Genomic DNA, 19,306 nt, shown 5'->3' with positions numbered 1-19,306 from the left:
AATTTCCCTGGTACAGGGCACTGTGGAAAACAGTATGGAGGTTCCTCAAAAAATTAAAAAAATAGAACCACAATATGATCCAGCAATTCCACTTCTGGGTATATGTCCAAAGGGAATGAGATTACTGTGCTATAGAGATATCTACACCCCTATGTTCACTGCAGCATTATTTACAATAACCAAGACATAGAAACAACCTGCAACCATCAGCAGATGAACAGATAAAGAAAATGTGGTGTATCTATACAATGGAATACTATTTAGCCATAAAAAAAGAAGAAAATCTTGCCATTTGCAAACACATAAATGGACCTTGTGGGCATTATGCTAAATAAATAAGCCAGACAGAGAAAAATACTGTATGATCTCACTTATATGTGGAATCTAAAAAACTGAACTCATAGCAACAGAGAACAGATTGGTGGTTGCCAGAGGTGAGGTATAGGTAAAGGGGAAATGGGTGCAAGTGGCCAGAAGGCACACACTTCCAGTTATAAGATAAATAAGTTCTGGGGATAATGACTATCATTAGCAATACTGTATTGTATATTTGCAAGTTGCTAAGAGAGTAAATCTTAAAAGTTCTCATCCCAAGGAAAAAAACATTTTCAACTATGTGAGGTGATGGATGTTAACTAAGTTTATTGTGGTATCATTTTGCAATATATACATATATCAAATCATTATGTTGTATCCTTTAAACTTATACATTATGTCAATTATATCTCAATAAAACTGGAAAACATAAATTAATATTTCCCTGGGTACTGTATGGAGAACACACTGAAGAGAGCCCAAAGTGCATAGAAGATCAGTTAAAACTCTTACAGCACGTCAGACAAAAAAGGAGGTTTAGATCAAAATGGAGCCTCAGTTTCATGAACTTGTAAGACAATAAAAAACTAACCTTACTTACATCACAGGGTTGTTGCAAGAATCAAATGAGATTGTAGATGTAACAGTATAAAAGTTACCATTTTTTATAATTAGCAGTTATCTCTACCAAACAGATTTTTTTTCCCCTGAAGCCTAAGATTAATTAAAGTCCCAATATTCAGTAGCTGTCAGTGGCAAGGAAAACACAAAAATTACTCTTGAGCCTGGACAGTATGGCTCAATGGTTAAGCATCGACCTATGAACCAGGTCATGGTTCGATTCCTGGCCAGGGCACATGCTGGAGTTGTGGCTCAATCCCCAGTAGGGCGTGTGCAGGAGGCAGCCAATCAATGATTCTCTCTCATCATTGATATTTCTACCTCTACCTCCCTCTCCCTTCATCTCTGAAATCAATAAAAATAAATTTAAAAAAAAAAAGATTACCCTTGAACTACCTGTACTTGTGGGATGGAATTCCACATGAACACCCACTGGGTAAGGAGGCAGGAGGCACAGAGGGTACAGGGTGTGCAGAGATGCTGGACTCCACTCTACCCTGCACCTCCAGGCCTGTTCCACCCTCACTCCTGGCCGAGAGTGTGACTAACACATCTCTGGCCGCAACATCCTTAATTTCATTGGGGCTGACCTTCAATCAGTCCTTAAAAGGCCTTCTGTTTATCCCAAGCGCAACAGACCTCAGTGCCCAAGCAAAATACAGCACAAAGGGGAGGGTGGACATGAATACATTTTACAAGGTTGTTTTGTTCAGGCCCACAAATTAGGGCTGATTTTTCACTCACCCTTGCAATAGTCCAAGAACCACCTTTCACGTTTAATATTTTAAGATTTATGTGACTTATAATTTTTGTGACTTATAATTTTAAGCCAGAATTAATAGAGAACTGTATTTGAGCATTCCAACATGGCTTCTCCAGATGTGTTACATTGGACAAGTCATTTAGCCTCCATCACCCCTCATCTGTAAAATGATAATGATATTCTGATTGTAATATGATCTAGAATATGGGCATGGTACCTAAAACAATACCTGGCCCACACAGTGCATTTTTTAAAAAATAAGAGTCACTGAAGCTTTTATGGTTAAAACACATCTAGACTTTCAAAAAAACAAGCAAACTACTAATGGTGAGATAATATAAATAGTTAGTTTACATCAAAATTTGTATTAATTTGGGATTTAGACTTTATCCACTAGAATTTCAACAATTCCTTCTATCACCAAAAGATAATGATTCCAAACTCAATACAAGATATGAGTCCTAAAGTTAGTTAGAATATAGAGAAGTTCCTAAAGGGTGGTACAGCTACTGCCTCAGCATCTCTGGTGTAAGTTACAAGGATCCGACTGCAGGCCCTACTCAATTCTACCTGATGATTCCCAAATTAGCTTCAGGGGTTTAGTCCGGGCTGCGGAACTCAGCGTGGTGCTGCCACCAAACCAGCCAAACTGGCTGGAGTGAGGAATCCACCATCAGCCTACGGGTTTATTAAATCATGGAGCTGCAATTATTCCAGCCCAAGTCAGCAATCTGAATATTCTCAGGACACCCATCATCATCCCTTCGGCCCTCGCAAGCACCAGGCCATTAAAAAAAAGCTTTTGGGAAGCAACATCCACTAGAACTCCAGTAGACTTTGTACACATAGATAGTAATTCACTAAAATATATGACTCACGTGTTTCTTTATATCCATAGGGATGCTGCAAATATATGAATTTAGAATAAATGCTCCAACAACAGACTATTTTGCTAATTACCATTAAGTATATTAGTATTACTTTTATTGATCTCACTGACTTCTAATATAAAATTTTTTCTCTTGGGTGGGGGTAATTCCTCAATCGATACATTTCAATTATTTAACTGATACTATTTGGTAAGGGAAGGGCTCAGCAGGCCAAGCATGTGAAACTTTAAGAATTAAAACCCTTCATGTGGCTGCTGGATGTTGCCAACTTAGTCCAACCTCATCCTCTGCGTGGTCCAACCACACTCATCTCCATTCGGTTCCACCGAAGGCCAAGCACTTGCTTCCAGAACCAATGTTCACTGTGTTGGACCTCAATGACCCTCCATGGTCCCCCTAACAGGGCCTCTTCTAACACCTTCAGGTCTCAGGTCTATATGTAAGCATTGCTTCTTTTTAAAAAGTATATATATTTTATTGATTTTTTACAGAGAGGAAGGGAGAGGGATAGAGAGTTAGAAACATTGATGAGTGAGAAGCATCGATCAGCTGCCTCCTGCACACCCCCCACAGGGGATATGCCCTCAACCAAGGTACATGCCCTTAACTGGAATCGAACCTGGGACCCTTCAGTCCCCAGGCTGACACTGAGCCAAACCAGCTAGGGCAAGCATTGCTTCTTTAAGGAAGCCTCCTCTGGTTCTCTCAGATGAAATTAAACCTGGACACCTGGAACACTGTGCACGTCAACCCTACAGGCAAATCTTCATGTAATTATTTTCTTCCAGGTATGGCTTTCCCACTCTCTGTTCACTCCAGAAGGAAGGCTCACAGTCTACCTATCTCACGCTTGCTCATAGCAGACATCGGCTAAAGGTATCATGCTGTGCACTTTACAATGAAAAGTCATATGGAACGATACTGAATTATTAGAACATGTCCCAATAAGTAAAAGATAAACCAACAGATAAGAGCTTTGTCTAAGAAAGAATCTATACCCCCAGGCAGCCTCGAAGGAACAGGACAGGTGGGAGTTCTGGCATCAACGTGTGTTACAAGCTCAGACAAGTTACTTCATCCTGGGCTTTAATTTCATCATCTCTAATATGATGAGATTAAACAAGAAATCTTTTACCCTGTACCTTATTTGGAATTGCCATTAAATGGGCTATCAACTAGTTCTGAGTCCCTCCTATAAAATGAGACTTCAAACTCACTGGTGGAAATTTGAAATGCATGACCATGTAATGGCTAGGAGGACCTGGAAAGTATAATTTAAGAAAAACATTCAATTTGACAACACAACTGTGCATAAAATGCAGGCATCCTTGTTTCATCGAGTTCTGCCTTCTTGCGCTTCACAGGTATTGAGTTTTCACAAACTGAACGTTCATGGTAACCCTGAGTCAAGCAAGCCTATCGTTTCTCCAATAGGCTCAGATGACGGTTAGCATTTTTTAGCAATCAAGTATTATTAAATTAAGGTATATACATTGTGGTTTTGGACATAATGCTATTCCACACTATAAATAGACTATAGTATAGTGTTACCTTTTATATGCATTGGGAAACAAAAAAAATGTGTGACTCATTATTGCAATATTCTCTTTATTGTGGTGGTCTGGAACCAAAGCCATAGTACTCCAAGGTAAGCCTGTACTAATACATTAGCTATTTTTAACACATATTTTATATAAACAAACAGATTTAAGTGAATTATCTTGTCAGTAATGTCAGCACACACAAAACCTGGATTATGTCAGATCTACCCATTTCATCAAAATCGCCATAATTATCCTATTCCTCAGACTCCATGAGTTCTACTTGTTCCACTCATCTTATTCCAAAAGCCAGTTCTGATTTTCCCCATCCCACTGTGAACACTAACTCTCTGCCATGTTATGTATAATTTGTTCCATGTTAAATTCTACTCAGCGCCAACTCAGAATGTTAGAATAGATAACATCTACTCCCACCCTATAATGTTAGATCAGCAAAACCAAGAATTAGAAAGGCTCAACGAGTGGCCCACGTTCCTCAACTAGTTAGTAGCACAGCCACGGCCCGTCCACATGCTGCTTCGTCATGATTCTGTGTTTGTTCGTGTGTTTACACCACGTTCACCTTCCTATTTGAGACTAACACCCTGCTTTCCTCTTCTCACCTCACGCAACACCTGGCGACCACCTACTGAGCACCTGCTGTGTTTGTCATAATTTCTCATTTCATCCTCTCAACAACCCAGGGGGAGAGAGATGTCCTCTCCTCCCCTTTGCAGTGAGAAAAGGGAGGCTTTAGGATGCGAAACAACCCCAAGGCCACCAGCTAACCAGTCCTGGCCCCAGGAGGGGAGCCCAGGTCTGATTTCTCAGCCCATGCTCTGAACCACAAACAGGAACTCCTCCAACTCTGCTCACCACCCGGGCCCTGCACAGACCCTCTGGTGGTGCAGTGTGATCAGACCCAACAGGAGGGATGTCATTTCATTTTGAAACCGGGGAGGCAAGGCTCAATCAGCAGTTTTGGTTTCCCTTTTCATTCACTCAACAAACACTTACTAGCACCTGCCTTGTTCCTGACACTGTTCCGGACACTGTTCCGGGAGCTGGGGACACGGGGAACTAAACATGACACTGTTGTCATGGAGTTTACCTTCTAAAGGAGGAGACAGACCACAAATACATAATGTGTCAAATGGTGGTAAGTCCTCTGAAGAAAAATAAAGCAGGTTAAGGAGAAAGAGTGATGAGAGGAAGGCTGCTGTTTTAGATAGAGTGGTCAGGGAAGGGGTGATAGTGTAATTTATAATAGGAAGTACATATTTGGTGGTCCTCCCTATTTCTGGCACAGAGCTGATAAAACCTTGGAATTTCCTAAGTGATGAGAGGAATAAAGGTGTCTTGTGTTACTGAGGTGGCTTTTGAACCCCACTTAAAGAGGGGGCCAGTTGCCAGGAGAACTAACCACATATTTGGAGGAGAATAGAGGAGCTGGAGGATAAATCAATGGCCAATGGGCAATGATTTTATCAGTCATTCTTACATGATGAAGCTCCTATAAAAACCTAAAATGATGAGATTCGGAGAGCGTCTGGGCTGGTGAATACCTGGAGATGCAGGAAGCGTGGTGCTTGGCGAGAGCAGGGAAGCTCCATGGCCTTTCCCCACACCCCGCCCTGTGCGTCTCTTCCATCTGGCTGTTCCTGAGTGACATCCTTTTATAATAAACCAGTGACCTAGTAGGTAAAATGCTTCTCTGCGTTCGGTGAGCCACTGTAGCAAATGCATCGCTCCTACGGAGGGGGCAGCTGACCTCCAACCCATAGCCCGCAGGTCAGGAGCACCTGTATCTGAAGAGGACTGAGCCCTTACACTGGGGAATCTGAGGCTATCTCCTGGCAGACAGTGATAGTGCCAGAACTGATCTGAGTTCCCAGACGCCCTGCTGGTGTCTGAGAATTGCTTGATGGTGTGGGGGGAACACCCCTCCCTCACAGTGGAATTGGTGACCAGAACCCTTTTTAGAAGGCCTCTCAGATGAGGTGGCATGGGAGCAGAGAGGTGAGAGACAGAGCTATGACAGTATCTGATGGGAAAACATCCCCGGCAGGGGGTGGCAAGTACAAAGGCCCCGCAGGCAGAGTACACTTGGTGTGTCCTAAGAGCACAAAGTGTGGGATGCCACCCCCAGCTGAGCTGGGTTCAAATCCCTGCCTTGCTTCTTCCTAGTGGTGTCACTGCGGGCAACTTCCTAAACACCTCCATGCCTCATCTGTAAAGTAGAGGTAATGATGCTATTTCCCTAATGGGGTTGTTATGAGGATTAAGTTAGTTAACAACATGTGAAAGCACGTAATACCTACTATGGCAGTGGTTCTCAACCTTCTGGCCCTTTAAATACAGTTCCTCATGTTGTGACCCAACCATAAAATTATTGTCGTTGCTACTTCATAACTGTAATGTTGCTACTGTTAGGAATCGTAATGTAAATATCTGATATGCAGGATGGTCTTAGGCGACCCCTGTGAAAGGGTCGTTCGACCGCCAAAGGGGTTGTGACCCACAGGTTGAGAACCGCTGTACTATGGTCTTAGGGTCCAGGAAATAGTAGCTATGATTATTGACCAGGTCATTGATAACTTAGCTCCATCCAAGACCATTTATTTTCAATTTGATAGTGTTGAGCCCCAGGGTTCAATTATGCTGCTGGCTTTGTACACGGCCAATCGCTTCCTCCTCAGCCTTTGACTTCCTTGGCTGGGCCTCCTGTCCTGATGAGGCGGGCTCTCTGGGAACCACACTGATGGAATCACGAAGAGCAGAAGAGCGGGAAGCAAATCACTCTGGCATCCCCGTTACCCTATATACGTTAGCTCTTCCTCCACATCAGCTGCTTCTTCAAAAGTGCCCCTGACTGGGCCTTGGATGTAAGTCACTGGTTTCACAGGCCTGAATCCCAGCAGCGCCTCCTCACTGCCCCTCTGACTGAAGGAAGCAGTCATTTCCTTTGCAACCCTCTGTCTTGAGAAGGGTTAAAACCTCTCCTGAGAATTAAGATGGTAATTTAATTTTTAAAAAGTCCTTTCTGTCGAAACGTCCCATTTCTTTTCAAAGAAATTGGAACATCAAAGCAAAACTCAAAAGTCATCTGGCCTGGTGGTCTCCAGACCTTTCCTTAGAGCACAGCCCTGCAGCAACGCTGGAAGGTACAGCGAGCTGCCCCGCAGCTGGGCCCAGCGCCAGGGGAAGATGTCAGGGCCACAAGGGAAGTCTGCTCCTCTCTCTCCGCTCTTTCCTTTAATGCTGTGTTTACTTTTCATCTTTGCAGCCCCGTGGGTTAAAGGGCAAACCACAGGCAGGCAGAAACCACAGCAAGCCCGAGCCTGTTGGAGGTAACACGGGAGTCCTCCCAAGCCACTTGTAAGGCCGGGAGATGGGGAGAGCCCACGGTTGCTGCTTCAAGTCAGACAACTAAAAGGAGGTCAGTGTTCTAGTCTGACAGGCCTCGAATGTGGCTTTTTAAACATCAGATTCTCCTTCTTCCAGGCAGACCTGAGGGTTTTCCCTTTTTAATATCATAAGTGTACATTTAACTGTAAGAAATACACAAAAGCTTGCTTCTTCGTATTCATGTAGTCATCCAACAGATACTTATCAAGTGCCTGTTCAATGTCAAGACTGTTCTAGGTGTGGGGATTCAACAAGGAATCTATAATAATAATAAAAGCATAATATGCTAATTACACCAGACGTCCTTCCAGATGAAGCCAGGGCTGCAAGGGAAGCCCTGGTCCCGGGTGCCAGAGGGAAGCCAGTGCCAGCAGCCGGGGGAAGGAAGGCCTATTCTTGCACGAATTTCGTGCATCGGGCCTCTAGTAAAATATATAAAAATCCCTGCCCTCATGGAGCTTACATCTAGTCAGGGGAGACTATAACAAGATATATAATTGTATATGAGACCGAAATAAATGCTAAGAAAACAAGTAAAGCAGAAGAAAAAAAAAAAGGAAAGGACACATTTGAGGGCCTCTGGTTTGGTGTGTTTCTTTGTTTTGAGTAAGGACCTATTGAAAGTGAACTTGGTAGCTATTTAGGAGAAAAACATTTCAAGCAAAGAAAACAGCACATGCAAAGGCCCTGAGACAGAATGTGTCTGGTGGGTTAGGAAAACGGCAAGCAGGCCATGGAGCAGAGTGAGTGAGCCGGAGTGCGGTTAAAGAAGTAACAGGCGAGGGAGTCGGGGGCTGGTTATGTATGACTTTACAGATCACTGTAAGGATTTTGATTTCTTTTATTCTGAGTAAGACAGGAATGGTAGAGTGTTTTAAGCAGAAGAATGACATGATCTGACTTGGGTTTTATCAGGGCCATTCTGGCTATTGGGTGGAGAATACGCAGAAGGGCAGAGGGAAGCACTATTTCCCAGCCATGTGACCTTGGGCAGTCCACATAACTTCTCTGTACGTGGTTCTTCTCACCTTTTGAGGGACTTAAAGAGGATATTTCTGAGCCCCACTCTACCCCCAGACTCTATGGCTCTGTGTTGATTTCCTTTGCCTTTCCTATGGTTATGACATAACGATTATAAGCTTGCTGTTTCCCCAATGCTTTAACTGACTTGGAAGTGAGTTGAAGAATTCAATTTGACAACAAATACGCCAAGCCCAACAAATACACACACTCAGGATACAAAAATGGTAAGAATCTTGCTCTAGAGAAGCCCAAAGTCTGGCAGAGGAGGAAAATGAGTTCTCACGAGACAAGAGATGTGCTGTAAGAGAAATTAAGGGGGGAAGCAACCAACCATCTGCCAGGAGGAGCCTTGTAAAGAGTCCTGGATGAGTAAACTGGGGGCCTCCAGAGAGACGGGAAAGAAGGGGATGCTAGAGGGGGGACAAGTATGAAAGGAACAGGGCACGAAAGCGCAGGGCACGCTTTGGAAACCATAAGGAGTCTGGGATGACACACTGAGGTTCACGGAGGAAGTAGAGGAAAAATGGCTGAAAAAATAGGCTAACGCTGTGTTGTTCATGACTGGACATCCCGTGCCACGGATAATGGAACAGCAGAGCTTTTTAAAACGTAAGAAACAAAAACAGATCTGTGTTCTCCAACTATAATGTGTTTATCAACCATAATAAATACATACTTTGAGACAGAGATGCTCAAGCCAAGAAAACCAACTGGAAGACACCTGTGCAGGTGAGATGATGATTTGCAAATGGAGAAGAAAATGCCAACTGAGATCTGCTAAAGGTAAGACACCGTGGGGTTAGTGTGATCGGCCGGGAGAAGCAAGGAGGCAAAAAGGAGTTATTGGCATCGATGTGGCCACTGAGGCATGGAAATATGAGCAACTAAATAACGAAGACGGGAAGGGGAAAACTGAACCTTGGAGAATGCCAACACCTGAGGATCAGGCACTGAAAAGGACACCTGAACAGAGATCAGGAAGGTAAGGGGGGAACCAGGAGAGGTAGTTTCAGGGAAGCCAAGATAATAAAACATGGGGAAGATGGGAGGATGAAGCAGCGAACGCAGCAGGGAGAGGGCAGGGAAGATGCTGACTGAAACAAGCGCAGAATTTTGCACCTTGCCCCTTTTCTAGCACCCAGTCAGGCTGTGGTGAGTGCTAAACTCCAGCAGCCCTGACAGACTGGTTATCAAAGGTCCTGTACCACCAGGAAAGTTTTATTCAACACTCTGAGGAGGAGTAAGGTGTGAGAAACAGGAACTAAGATCTTCTGGGGGTGATGTCTCTTAGTTCACACCTGGGTCTCACGGGACCACTAATCCTGAAACTAGCAGCAGGCTTTCAGAAAGGCCATTTGCTTCTGACAAGTGCTGAGGACAATACGTTCACCCACACACCATCCACCTTCCAGTCAGGCTTCTCACCTCTGTACTCTTCTCACACTAGCATCCTAGTCTTTCTCCCCCAGCAGAATAATGCTAACCAGCAGGACTGTGTTTCTGTTCAATGCAGTGCAAAAAGTATAACAACAACCAACACCCCATAGCACCAACCCCCCGGGGTGATACTGGGAGCCCATAACCTAGTCCTGTTCAATCAGGAAACATCTTTACCAAAAATACCCGTCAGTCCCAGAACACTGTGACCAAACCCCTTAGCGTCAGCAGAAACTGCCTAACTGCTCTTCTATTTGCTCTCCGAGAAACAAAAAGGAGACGAAGGAGGTGAGAGTGGTTAATTCCAAAATTACTCTTAATTTCCAATATAGAAGGCTTGAGAAAAATTTGAAAGCCAACATAAAAACGAACAGATTTTTTTTAAGTGCATCAATGATCTTTTCTCCTATACCCTCTATAAAAAAGCAACCCAACCACCAAATGATCATTTTTCTTGGCCTAATTTCCCTATTTTTGTGATATATAATTGGAAACAGACTGCTTTTTCCTGGCTTCAGAGGACAGGATCTTTGGGGTTACAGGAGTTGCCAACTGCAGAACCTCAACCTTAGCAAAATTTCTTTTGCAAACCTCTTACCTATGTACATAACACATTTAAATCCCTTAGGTTTTCTTTTAAAATACATACTTTTTTTTAAATTGATTTCAGAGAGGAAGGGAGAGTGAGAGCGAGAGCGAGAGAGAGAGAGAGGCAGAAACATCAATGATGAGAGAGAATCATGGATTGGCTGCCTCCTGCACAGTCTCTACTGGAGATCAAGCCTGCAACCCAGGCATGTACCTTGACTGGCGGCATGGAACTGTGACCTCCGGGTTTATAGGTCAACACTCAACCACTGAGCAACAAGGGCAGGGCTAAATACCTTGGGTTTTCAATGGAATACATTTAAATCCCTTATTATTATGCCAAAGGGATTTTTCCCCCCTAACAAAATACCACGTGCGAGCATGCACGTACAGTGCAGTTGAAACTTCGTGGCCCATGCGCAGAAGTCGGTATTTTGTGGAGGAGCCACACTCAAGGGGCCAAAGAGCCTCATGTGGCTCGCGAGCTGCAGTTTGCCGACCACTGACTTAGAAGATCAGAAACTTCTCCCACACACATAGGGAAGACCTTACACTACATTGATGCAAAATGTTTGCAATGAGTCAATGGTACTTTCCCTCAAAGTTGAATTTCATTTGCACAAAGTTTATTGTAACAAAATGAGGCATTGATCCTTTATGGATACTCACTGAGTTTTGTGTTTGATTATGTTTTGTCTTAAAGAAAAAAAAAACAGAAAAGAGATAACTCATAACGCAGGGAATGGCATACAAAAGTACTTAGGGTACCCATGTGAACACAGGGCTTTGAGATTTGAATCTACGTATTTTACCTCAAATAATCTTCCAAGTTTGAAAAAAGGCCACATTCTGCTCCTGCAATCACCATACACTTAGTTAATTATGAAATAAAAGTGCAAATAGCCAGCAGTGTATTTTTGCATCCAATGGCCAATTTCATACTGTCAAAGCACGTAAGTCACTAAAAATGCTAACCAAATTATACTCCCAAAAGGGAATCTTCTCCCACAGCAAATGGAATTAAGTAGTCACCAAATTTCCATTAATACAATGGCATAGGAAGAATTTTTAAAAAATAGAAATCCGACTTCTGCTACGCTCTCCACCAGGTGTTCTTACTATCAATGGCGGTTGAGTCATCAAGCTTGTAAGACTACAGGCCATCTCCCAGGGTAATCTGATCAACAACAAAGCTCAAGGACTAGTATTTGTAAACACTGTTTTCTAAAGGTCATTTTTTCAAGGACTAATCCACTTCAATGTGTTTTTACAAATGGTCCATCTGCAATTTCACACACAAACCTGACCTTCAGTGTGAAGCAGGGAAATGAAGTATGCACCTGGAGAGACAGACAATCAGGTGAGTCTTCCTTCTTCAAAAGGCACCCAACTCTGACGCCCACCTTTCCCCAGCATCCAGTGTCCAAGAGGTAGGGAGAGTATATCCTTCTGCTTACTCTCCTTTTCCTTAAAGTAAAGACAGAGCTAACATTTCAGACTTAACTCTAAATGATGATTGTGGCAGCCCTGGCCAGATAGCTCAGTTGGTTGAAGAGTCGTCCCAACATTACAAGGTTGCAGGTTCAATCTCCGGTCAGGGCACATACAAGAAGCAACCAATGAATGCATCAATAAATAAAATTTAAATTAAAAAATAAATTATTATTTTGCAACAATTTAACATTAAATACTAAAATTGAACTCTACTATCTCTCAGCCTTCTTTCTCCCCAGACTTGAAGAAACTTTCAGCACAAACACCAGATGGTAATCTACCTTAAGCAGGACATATCAGGATGACCTCTGGGCATGGTTCTGAGACCCACGTTTCAGATCTTCGGGAACAATCTCAATTTTAAATATGGCCTCCATCCCTTGTAGGTATACCTGTAGTTGTCAGCCTATTAAGTCTTCCTTGATGTTTGGCCCAGAAAACTGAAGAATTTAAAAAAATAAAAATTGAATAAAGTCCAAATGAGATTGGCCTCACACTAAATTTTTAAGACTGTTGCATCAAACACTAACCACTGCACACATCTTGGTTAAGAGTGAGAATCATACTCTTCCCTAAGAGAAGAATGCTCGAAATCTGTGCTAAATCTGTGCAAGGGCCTTGCAAACAGAAAAAAGAAAGCTCAATGTCAGTGAGCAAACAAGTGTGCTATTTCAAAAGATATAAAACCAAAAATCTAGAAATGGGCAGAGCCCGAGAAATGGACCCAGATCCTTCCCTGAAGGCCCTTCCAAGCTGTGTTGATTTCAGCTTGACTAGAATCCCAACAAGTTGGCAATAGCTTGTGTTTCATGACATGCTACAGAGACAATGCTATGATTCCAAGCGTTACCCTGAAGATGCAGAACCAGAGAAGTCGCTGCCATGGCGCTTGCTGCAGTGATACTCTTCCAAAGCCACAAGCGCCCTCACTGAAATTATTAAAGGCTAACTGTTATTTGTGAAAGGCTAGCTTTTCCTATAACCTAGATTCACATTTTCACTCCTAACTGTCCATGTTCCTAGAAGCAATACAAGATTACTTTTACATTTTGCCTAACTTGAGTTATGCAAATTTCAAAAAGTAGTTAAAATTGTCTAAGTTTTAAAATTTCAAAAGAAGTTTAAAAATATAAGGAAAATGCTCCAGCAGACAGAATGAAACAGCAACAATAACATTTTTTAAATAATTTAAGAGAGCCCTAGCCGGGTAACTCAGTTGGTTAGAGCATTGTCCCGATACTCCAAGATTGTGGGTTCGACCCCCGACCAGAGCACATACAAGAAACAACTAATGAATGCACACATAAGTGGAACAACAAATGGATGTAAAAATAATAATAATAATAATAATAATAATAATAATGATAATAGCTTAAGAGAAAAAAATTCTCATTAATGAACCTGAGAATTACAATTAGTTTTTGCCCAAGAGCAAGGAAAGAAGGCAAAAAAAATTTTCAAAGTGGACTATCAAGAAGAATTCAAAATGACCACAAAGCAAATTCATCCAGGAAAAATATTACAGCAATGTTAATACTTACCAGTCAGCCTTTAAATTCTAACTGTTCAGTCTGTGAAGCTTGAAATGTAAAGTCAGGCCCTAGCCAGTTTGGCTTAGTGGAAAGAGCGTCAGCCTATGGGCCGAAAGGTCCAGGTTTCGGGTTCGATTTAGGTCAAGGACATATACCTTGGTTGCAGGCTCCTCCCTGACCTGAGCCCTGGTTGGGGCTCCTGCAAGAAGCAACCAATCAATGTGTTTCTCTCACATCGATATTCCTCCCTGTCTTTCCCTCTCTCTTCCACTGTTTTTAAAAATCATTGGGAAAATATCCTCAGGTAAGGCTTTAAAAAAAAGAAGAAGAAATGTAAAGTCAGAACTTACTACAGATTTCGAACCCAGGAAATCGGTCAACACTTAGTACAAAAGAAGTCAGAGTGATCACCTTCTTAGTACTCAAAGGACATCAAGGGACCTTTGGCTGGGCTGGTGTGGCTCAATCCCCAGCAGTGAGTGTGCAGGAGGCAGCTGATTAATCACATCAATGTTTCTTTCTTTCTCTCTCTCTCTCTCTCTCTCTCTCTCTCTCTCTCTCTCTCTCTCTCTCTTTTTCTCTCTCTCTCTCTCTCCCCTCCCTCCCTCTATCTGAAATCAATAAAAACTTTTTAAGAGTCCTTCGGCTCTGGGCGCTTAGACCCAGATTCTGTCCTTAGAAAAGCCAGCAGTCACCTGCTTTTTACAAGATACAACCACCAAGTTTGCATGCAAAAGGGAAAGATTAATTCCTTTGAGCCTTAAAAAAAGAATGGGACAATACTTTCCTCTAAACAAATCAATTTTGTCTGTCTATAAAGGCTGTCTACTACAATGGCACCCGGAAGCCTTAAGGCATCTTGGCTCCCTGCTATCAGAGGACTGAAAGGGGACAACTAATTTGCCAAACTCTAAGACCAGGAGCCATGAGCCAATTAGGGAGCTGGGGTCTGATGAATGTTTGCTGAATCGGAGTAAACTGGACGAGAGCACAGAAGATTAAATTAAATCCTAAATAAAATGCTACTCTAAAGTGTAAGTGCAATACTGAGATTTAAAAAGAAGAAACTAAATCTGAAAGTTATTTTAAAATAAAATCCCCTTGACCCACCCTAACCGGTTTGGCTCAGTGGATAGAGCGTCAGCCTGTGGACTCAAGGGTCCTGGGTTCGATTCCGGTCAGGGGCATGTACCTTGGTTGCGGACACATCACCAGTAGGGAGTGTGCAGGAGGCAGCTGATCAATGTTTCTCTCTCATTGATGTTTCTAACTCTCTATCCCTCTCCCTTTCTCTCTGTAAAAAAATTAATAAAATATATTTTTTAAAAAAATCCCCTTGACCCTAACTTGGTAAATGAAATAAAGTTAAGTCAATAATACCTGATGCATAAGCAACAAGAAAGGAAACTGGCCTACAAAACTGCAAAGATCAGAAACCTTTTTTAAAAATCAGTTTGACTGTTTTCAAAACATGTTACCTCTTTAATATGGTTTACATTATACTTACAGGTATGAGTGTCTTTAGACACATCACACCTATACTAGACAAACATGACACTTCTGAACATACTACACTAAAATATAAGCTTCTGAGGAATCCCTTATTGTCTTGCACTTGGAAAATGTTAATGAAAAATTATAATCATAGGATTTTGAGCATACTGGCCTCCCTGAGAACAAATTCACTACATGCAGCTTTCTACAAGAGACAAATGAAGATCATTGCAAAAAGATTCACAAGGGGTCTCTCTGGACTCCCAGTTTTCCTCAATAACTTAAAATATTATTCAAAATACACAAAGCTACTTTACAATCAACTCTTAGGAAAACAAATGGGGAAAAATTACATATGTATTTAACATCTGTCCAGCCACCACAGAGTTGACACATATCCAATATATACATATAGGCCTTGTCCTCAAGGTCATTCTCATTGTCATCAGTTGAAATTAAACCCAGTTCTCCATTGTAAACTCAGAAAGCAACTTGGTTATTTTGCTAGATAAATACAAAATATTTCCCACTTCTAAAATGTGTGCTTATTACCGTAAAAACTGGTTTACTGGCCTAATAGACATCAATAGTGTGTTATGCTCCCCCTGTTGGCTAATACTCAAAATAACAATGAATTCCTCAGGGGTTGCCTTTGAAGTGCTGGCGTTCAAAAGTAAGTTGGTGACTTTTATATTTAAAAACATGAGCTGGATCAACAGTTGTTAAGCAGAGCTGCCATGTAACGGTCAGATTCCATCAAAACAGGAAAAATTAAAGCTGACAAATGAGAAAGACAAACTGAAGGGCAAAAAAATATGCTGAAGCCTTGAAACACTAAACAATGCAGAATTAAAGCCAACAGCAGAGAGCACCAAGAAACAGAGCAACATCCTTTAACTGACACAATGGCATGAAATCAATTTCACTTTAATAGCCCTTGAGGGGATAAGAATTATTTCCCTGCCTCTTGTGCCAACCCCAAGCTGTTTCCTAGGGAAGACAAGTGATGCTGACCAACAATGTCTGGCGAATTAATAAAAGAAATGAAGAATAAAGGTCCATGTTCATTAACACAAATCAGAGTTCTACATATAATTACTTGGAGCCAGTTTCAAAGGAGCTGTGATTTGGCACCCCCATAAGTATATCACCTAAATTAACCACAGACACCCTATCTGTGTTTGGAGGGATATGTGTTCAACACAAATGGGAAGCTAAACAATAGGAGAAAAGCCTGGGTTCATGCATACAAATCTGTACTTGCCACTCTCTGCTGACTGACTAACTGGAGTCAGAACTCATAGAAAGTTGTGTAGGAGCTTGGGCAAGTAACTAACCTTAGTGTCTTAATCTGTAAAATGGAACTGTTAATGTTTTTACCAAAGAGCTGGTGTGAAGATGAAGTGCAACTGGGTCGGAAAGGCATTTAAGAGCCTCTGGCACAGAGTGTGGGCTCAGTAAACGGTAGCTATGATTATTACTCAAAAGAAATTGCTCGTTTCACACTTAAGTAACTGCTTGCAGGCTAAAGTACCACCATCTCAGAAAAATTAAAAGGTCTTGACATGCGCTTTGCTACTGGTAGAGACTGCCACCCTCCCTAACCGCTCGCTTACTTCTCTTGGCGACGGAGTTCAGAAAATGCCCGGCTCCCCTTCTCTGTCTGTCTGTTAAGTCCTACCATCCCCTACCCGCCTCGCGCTCCCCTGTCACCTCTGGGCTCGGGACAGGCAGCACCAACACAGCAACCCGAGGAGGCCAGGACTGTTAGGATCCCCATCCCACAGCTAAGGGAATGGAGCGATTCTCTGCTCTGAGCTGGTGTTGTAAACCCTAAATCCATGAAGTGCTACTCTGCTTCGGCAATTCACGCTGGACAAGCCGGTTCCCTGCACTACGCGGTCATGGAAAGTGGGCAAATGCCCTAATAAGAACAAGATTGCAAGCAGATTCTCCTAGCAACAGCCTGAGATTTCCAAGCTTGTTCTAACCAAATGAGCAAGAAATGCCTTCAACGTAAACTGGGAAAGGCAGCTAATGAGTTACAGGGGGGAGGGGGAGAGGACGTTCCCCGCTGGGGCTCCGGGCTGCGGGGCTCCGCGCCGCCCACAGCGTGCGCCTGAGGGTGCGGCCGGCGGGGCGCGCAGCGAGGTCCCTCCGGAGCCCGGGTCCCACGGCTGCAGCCTCCGCAGCGGCAACTGCGGGCAAACCCACAACAACCCTTCCCACCGGCGCTGTCACGCGCTCCGTGGGAAGTGGCCCGCGCGTCCCGCGGGAGCCCTAAGCAGCCGCGGAGAAGCGGGATGACGGCGGGCGTGGGGGAGAGGTCTGCACCGCGCATCGCCCGAGCTCTGCCCGCCCGGGGCGTCTGCTCCCCACGCACCGCCGGCAGCGGGTCCTGGCTCCTCGGCGCCCGACCAGCGCCACCCGGCCAAGCCCCGGGGTCCGGGCGGCCGGAGCGACGCCGGCCGTGGAGCAGGCACGGAGCCCCGAGCAGCGCCAACAGGCACCGCGCAGCCTGCAGAGCCCGCGGCCGGGGCGGTGCTGCTGAGCTAGCGGCGTGCCCGGGGGTCCCGGCGCGGGCTGCGGAGCCGCGGGCCGGGCCGGCACGTACCTCGGAGGCGGTGTGTCAAGCGGAGATCCACCCGCTGCAAGTTGGAGGGAAGCGGAGGAAAGTTCCCCGGCCCAGCGCTCGGCGGCGAGCTCCTGCAGCTGCTGCCGCGGCCAAACTACGCCATCCGGACCCGCCGGGACTTTCACCGCCTGCAGGGAGCTCCGGGGACCACGCAGGGAAAGTGGCCGCGCACGACAGCCACCGACTTCCCTCCCTCACTCACTAGGAAAAGGAAAGCGCCGCTCGGCGTCCCCGAAACCCTCGATTACCCCCATCGGGCCGACCAGCGCACTCCCCAGCCTCACACACGCGGGCGGGGACGGGCAGGACGCCACAGCAATCAGCGCGCGGGGGGAAGGGCGCTCCTCCTCCGCCGGCCCCACCGCGGCTCCGGGCCGCGGAGAAACTCCTCCTCCCGCCGCCGCCTCCTCTCTCCTCCCCCTTTTCCTCCCGGACTGATGGATGAGCACCGACCGCGGCTCGAGCCTGCGTTTCCCTTCGGACAGAGGAGAGAGGAAGAGGAGGAACACGCGGAGCAGCGGGCCGCTGCGCGCCCAGGTTGGGCGACCGGTGGGGGTCCCATTCCTCCAGGAAGATTGGGGTGGGAGGGCACAGGTACTCGGTTGCCAGCTGCAGAGATCGCTCCCTCAAGCTAGGTCCCACAAACTGTCCAGGGCTCACTGGAGGAGTTTGGGCTTTTATTTGGTTCCCTCCGTTTTGATGTAAAAATTCTAAAACCTCCAGTCATTTGATCACACCCTTTTGCCCACTCCCCAGCCCACGCCCCCTGCACGCATTGTGTCCCTGTTTGTTTTTCCCACCTCCAGTCCTGCCTGTTGTCTCAAGATGCGCGCTGATGTTGGGCGCCCGTGGGCTCCTGCCTCCGGGTCTCTGACAGCGGAGAGTGCGTTCCCCAGCCGGCCCCCCGCTCGGGAAATAAGTTAATACAGTAAGGGAGCGAGGTCAGCGCAGCTGGTGACGGACGCTGTCCTACGGTTGGCGCGATGTAAACCAGCCTGTCTGCGGCACATGTGCCGTGAACTACCCTGCAAGAGTTGATGAAGGCAGCAACCAGAACACCGCTCTCATACCCTTGTTTACACCCCGTTTTTCTTTTAAAAGATGCGCTTAAGTCACAGGACACTGCCTTGCCCGAGTGGCTCAGTGGTTGTGACGACCTATGTACCAGGAGGTCTCGGTTCGATTTCTGGTCAGGGCACATGCCCGGGTTCCTGGCTCGGGCTCGGGCTCGATCCCCAGTGCGACGATTCTCTCTCATCATTGATGTTTCTATCTCTCTCTTCCTCTCTGAAATCAATAATAAAAATGTTTTTAAAAAGACATACGTGTGTGTGTGTGTGTGTGTGTGTGTGTGTGTGTGTAATCACAGGACAGTGTTTTAGGAAGAGGCCAGTGAAATTACCATGGCTGATAGGTTATAGAGACAGGCTTCCAGTACTGACTCTGACCTTAGACTAGCTGTGGGACTTTGGACAAAGAGCTTAAACTCTCCACATCTCTTTTCTCCTTTGTAATCTGAGGAGGTTGGCCTAGGAGACCTCTTCCAGTTTTAAAGTATCAGGACC

The 19,306-nt window shown here is 44.8% G+C and overlaps 1 protein-coding gene across 1 annotated transcript in view; it reads right to left on the bottom strand.

The window, feature by feature from the left end:
• TGFBR3 (transforming growth factor beta receptor 3) overlaps positions 1-17,958 on the bottom strand; it is a 195,517-nt gene extending 177,559 nt beyond the window's left edge. The window contains exon 1 of the mRNA XM_081087765.1: positions 17,721-17,958. The gene's annotated coding sequence lies outside the window, so the exon portion shown is untranslated. The remainder of the gene's footprint in view (positions 1-17,720) is intronic.
• Positions 17,959-19,306: the final 1,348 nt, after the last annotated feature.

This window comes from Myotis nattereri (assembly GCF_964212035.1).
Source record: "Myotis nattereri genome assembly, chromosome: 3".
In the NCBI taxonomy this organism is placed as follows: Eukaryota; Metazoa; Chordata; class Mammalia; order Chiroptera; family Vespertilionidae; genus Myotis; species Myotis nattereri.
The sequence above is the reverse complement of the archived record's forward strand: the minus strand, read 5'-3'. Positions and strand labels throughout refer to the sequence as shown.